Source organism: Arctopsyche grandis, chromosome 1 (genome assembly GCF_051622035.1).
Source record: "Arctopsyche grandis isolate Sample6627 chromosome 1, ASM5162203v2, whole genome shotgun sequence".
NCBI lineage: Eukaryota > Metazoa > Arthropoda > Insecta > Trichoptera > Hydropsychidae > Arctopsyche > Arctopsyche grandis.
In genome coordinates this window covers 32,251,550-32,257,597 of record NC_135355.1, presented here as the reverse complement: position 1 = coordinate 32,257,597, position 6,048 = coordinate 32,251,550, and positions in this window count along the sequence as shown.

Below are 6,048 nucleotides of genomic sequence, written 5' to 3'. Positions count from 1 at the left end.
TCTTTATTTATTCATTTATTTATAAAGGTATACACCATTCGCGTGCGTTGACTTTTCAACCAGAGGATGCTGTCCAAAACACGATCAGTTTATTTTTTTCAATTTTGTTTTATTCTTCCAATCATATTTATATTTATTAAAATGTTTTCATTTTTGAATGAATATTCAATATTGTTGTGGGTTTTGGGCTCTTTACAATAATCTCTTTTTCATTATATGGTAGAGAAGCAAATTTCCTTTTTAGTACATTTTTAATTAAACAATTGAAATAATTATCAACAACGGCGATAAATTCACTTGCATTTTTACTTTGGCTATTTATATTTAGGGCCATAATAAAGAATAATTCAGGACGTAATAAATTACAATAAAATAATAAAAGTGAATAGCTTAGGACATAACGTACGAAATATCAATCAACGAATCAAGCGAAAGTCCATATATAAAAAAAAAGAATCAAGTCCATATGTACGCAAAAGGAGATTTTGCTTCCAGAGCAAGTGTCGCGCGAGCGAGACGACTGTAGAGTCGTCTCACTCATGCGCATACACAAAAGTGACAGTTCACTTGTGCGCATGCCCAAAAGATTTATAGAGAACTTCAGCATCCATGATAAAACAAGCTTGATGGGAAACAAGCACCGGTCGCGCAGACGACTACGGCCTTTCAACGGGGATGCTAGTTTATGTCAATTTTGGAACAGACAAAAGATCGTATATATCATAATCACGTATACAAAAATAAATAAAAATTCAGAAAACAAACGGTATGAAAATATTTTTGACGTAATTTTTAAGGGATGCGCAGCATCCACAGCATCCATGGATTGCACGCCACTGGTAAACACCATTTTATTTTATTTATTTATTTATACAGGTATGCACCCTTTTATTTTATTTTACACGACATCTATGATCGAACATTGAACAAAAGAATTACTCAGGGCCAATTACCGACAATCATAAAGCACTTTTTATAAATCAGCGAATTAGAGGTGCTTTTAACTTGAATTTTGTGACAAAATAAGACAAGATTGCCACTTTGTTGTAACCGTTTCAATAAAAGCAGATACGTTGGCAAACTCTGATAGGAGGTCTGGCCAGCAACACAGCCAAGGATTGAAGCCGTGACCACACAATTGAAAGCATTACACGCGAACCACTGATCTATGTTGCTGTGAAATAAGCAGTGTTTGCAAAAATCATGTATTGTAAGTATTATTCCAGGTTAATTACAAACATCGATTTAACAATCATATAGACATCTACGGACAAATTTGCAACATTATTATTTACTCCATTTGGTATAATAGAATCACTCGCATAAAAAAATCATACTTTGGCCAAATATATTCATTTATTTATTTTTAGATATTGTATTTAAAACTTATAATACAATATCTACCACTCCAAAAGGTTCGTACAACAAAGGTTTAGAACTACTGTATAAAGCCTTCTTCACACAAGACCATACACAAAATCCCTGTGTAGATAAAAATTCATATCATATAATATGTAATATATATTAAAAATTTTAACACAAGTAATATTTCAGTCACACATACAAAAACTATGGACATCACTGCAAGACAATGAATGTCAATCATTCTATTCAACGAGTTATACTTGCTGTATTAATTTGACGTTATTGATATATTTAACTTGAAAGATTCAACTGCACAGAGGTCAAAAGGTGAAAATGTACAGTTTATTATAATAAATTAAACTGTTGAATGAAAAAAAACCACAGATAAAGATCTCATTAATTTCTTAGCAGAACTTTGTGTTTAATATAACGTACATACACAACTAACTAACTGGTCATCTTTGGTCACGCTACAGTTTCGATGCAAGCATGTACAATAATGTCCCGTTTCGATTCGCTAGGATGGACACAATCTTAAAATATATTATATTATAGGTATGTGTATAAATAAAAGAGTTGTCATTCTAATAACACATAGCCAACCGATTCATATAGCAGGTTTTTATATTCCGGTAGTGGAATCTATCTTAATGAAGGGGTTTGATAAAGGTTTTCACTTGTGCGTGTTGAAATTTCAACTATTCAAGTATACCGGAAGCGTGGGTCAATAGTTATGAAAGTGAATATCATCAAGATTCCCTTTTCGAGCGAAAAGTAATTTTAAAATTCCGATTTTCAAGGTGCATCGCAAACGAACAGGTTTGCTAAATTACGCACTGAAAATTTCAGTATGCAATCGAATATGTTGAGAAAGTCTCTTCGACGCGTCATTGGTTATAATAAATGCGATTGTGCAAATTGAATTGTACGAATTGCTGCCAATTAATGATATATTGCATGTGTGTTGCCATCAAAATGGGAAATGGTTTAGTTTCAGCTAATTTGTATCACCACAATGTTTCGAGTCGGGCTGCATGCCGTTGACAACAACACATATTGACATATTGTACATATGTCAATATGTACCATATGTCAATATGTCATCACCACCAACGACATCAATATTCCAGGCCCGCCCACCACCCTATACGTCACGGATCACCTTACACCAACGAATAAATTATTATTGAAGCGAGCACGCCAATTGAAAACTGAATATAACTACGCCTACTTGTGGGTTAAAGATTGCAAGATCATGATTAGAAAAAGTGCGAGCTCCAATATCATACAAATCTCAAAAGAATCAGATCTTTGCAAAATCAAATGACTAAGTGCAATATTAAATTTTAATAACCTAATAATTATCTATGCATTTATTGTCTACTGGTCTGCATCACATATTATAATGTATGTGCAAACAATTATGTACGTATGGCTATATAATTTATTATTTTTATTATTACTATATAACTATGCTATTTACATATATTTTACTCATAAACTAAAAAAGGTACGAGTTCATTTTTATATTTGTGTCCATGTATACCTTTGTATTTCAACTGGTATCACCAAGGATGGTTTGCTTAATAATTCCATATCTTTATCTGTGTATGCAGTTATGTGTATGTTTATATGCATATATCTATTTTCATTTATGCATATGGATATTTATATTTATATCACTACGTGCTCTATCTACTTCCTTTTTTACAATGTCTTCTAATCGTCTTGTCATTTATTATCAAAATGTCAGAGGTCTCCGAACTAAATCTGACTCTTTTCTTCAAAATGTATTAGTTAATAATTATGATATTATCTGTCTATCAGAAACTTGGCTAAATGACTCATTCAATAATAGTGAGTTTTTTGATGCCAGATATCAGGTGTTTCGACGTGACAGAGATTATTCTCTTCATAACCAAATATTTGGTGGTGGTGTAATCATAGCTGTGAAAAATAATCTACCCTCTGTCATTCAAAATAATTGGTTAACTTCCACAGAAGACCTTTGGATTACTATTACCACTAAATTTTTTAAACTAAATATCTGTACTGTCTATATTCCTCCTGGTAATTCTCACCAAACTCTATTAGTTACCCATTTAAATAAAGTATCTGATCTAATAACCAATTATCCAGAGGATCGATTCATTTTACTCGGTGATTACAATCTTCCCACTATTGATTGGACAAAATACGACTCAAATCTGCATCTATTTCCTTCCAATTGTATTAATTTTTCTTCCCTTTCCTTTACTCAATTCTTATCTTATAATAAACTTTATCAATACAATTATTTGTCAAATACTAATAATCGTATTCTTGACCTAGCTATTAGTAGTTTCCCCTTATATATTTCTCGTGCTGACTCTACGCTAATCCATGAAGATTCTCATCATTTATCCTTTTGCATCTCAATAATTTACAACAAATCTTCACCCTTGAATTATAATTATAATAAAACTTTCCTCTTTAGAAAAGCTGACTATGCTACAATTATTCCAATTTTAAGCGATATCAATTGGAATTCACTTTTGTCCAATTTAAATATTGATTTAGCTTGTAAAAAATTTTACGATACCTTACAAAATATTATTGAATGCCACGTCCCTTTTACTCTTAAATCTAAACGTACCAAATATCCCCCTTGGTTTACATCGTCTCTTATTAAAATAATAAAAGAAAAAAACAAATTCCATAAAAAATTTAAAATTTATTCAAATCCCTTAGATTATCAAAGTTTTTCACTATTAAGAGCTCGAATTAAAAAATATTCTTTAATCTGCTTTAGAAATTATATTTCTCTTATTCAAAATAATATTAAAACTAATCCCAAATCATTTTGGTCATATATAAATTCAAAAAAAAATACCTCCTCTTCATATCCTTCCGTAATGTATTATGGAAATAAGTCGGCTTCACATGGTTCTGAAATCTGTACCATTTTTGCTGACTATTTTGACTCCACTTTCAATAGTGATTCTACCATTAACCTTTCTATCTCTAATACAGATACTTCTTCTTGTAACTTATCTACTTTTCATTTTGACTTTCTACTGTACTCAGTCACATCAACTCTCTCAATGTTAATCTTGGTGCGGGTTGTGATGGTTTGCCTTCTTTTTTCCTTGTTAAATGTGCTGTCCCATTATCTCTTCCCATAACAATCCTTTTCAATCTTTCTATGTCGAACGGTAAATTTCCTGACTATTGGAAATTATCTTACATCACCCCTATTTTTAAAAAAGGTGATAAGAATCTTATTGAGAATTACCGTCCTATATCTAAACTATCTGTCATTAGTAAAATCTTTGAAAAAATTATCTATAATTTCCTTTTCTCCAATTTCAAAAACTACATTATACCTGAACAACATGGTTTTTTTAAGGGGAGATCGGTAGAGACTAACCTGCTTAATTTCACTAGTACTCTCACATCTTATATGGACAAACGAATCCAAATAGACGTCGTTTATACGGATTTCTCTAAAGCTTTTGATAAAATCAATCACAACCTTTTACTCAATAAACTTTGGTCCCTCGGAATCCGAGGAAATTTATTTCGTTGGATCTCTTCGTATATACTAAATCGTCACCAAATCATAATTCTCAATGGTTTTAGATCATCACTTAGACATATTCCTTCCGGTGTCCCACAAGGGTCGCATTTAGGTCCCTTATTCTTTTTACTCTATATTAATGATATCTCATACATCTTCAAACATTCCTTTATACTTCTTTACGCTGATGATTTAAAAATTTACAAACCTATATACACCATAGACGATTGTCATAAGATACAAGAAGATCTAGATAGATTCTCTATATATTGTTTAAATAATGATCTTTTTATTAATCTAGAAAAATGCTCTATTTTAAATTTCACTAGAAATAAGTCAATTATTACTAATCAATATCAATTAAATCATTCAATCCTTAACACGTCATCTTCTATTAAGGATCTTGGTGTAATACTCAATGATAAACTAGATTTCTCTGAACATATTTCTTTTATTACCAACAAAGCATTTAAATCTCTTGGATTCCTACTCCGCTCAACAAAACCCTTTAATGATCCTTACGTACTAAAATTACTTTATTTTTCCTTTGTAAGGTCTCACCTTGAATTTGCCTCAATTATCTGGTCACCTTTTTATTTATCCCATATTAATTGTATTGAGAAAGTTCAACTTAAATTTATTAAATCCTTACGCTACCTTTTTCCTACCTATGTATACCCATTCTACTGTTTCCGACATTTTAAAAATCCTTTCTTTTAACAATCTTTCTGTCAGGCGACGACATTCTGATGCTATATTCTTCTTTAAGCTCATAAATGGTTTCCTTGATTGTTCTGATTTACTGAATAAGGTTAATTTCAGAATCCCAGTTCGATACCCTAGACGCGTTGCACTCTTTTCACTTGATCCTTTCAATACTAATTCCCAAAAATATTTTTATCTGCAGCGCGTTTATCGTATGTTTAACGGAGAGCTGAATGAGGTTGATCTGTTTGGTATTTCCCTACATCAATTCAGGTCTAACATCAAGAGAATCTTGACCGATTGATTCATTTTTTCTTCTATTCTATTTTTCCAATATTTCCATTATTTTTATACTTTAGTTTAGTTATGTAATGTGCTATTTAATCATATTATAGCTTTCATTCCTTTCCATTTCATTT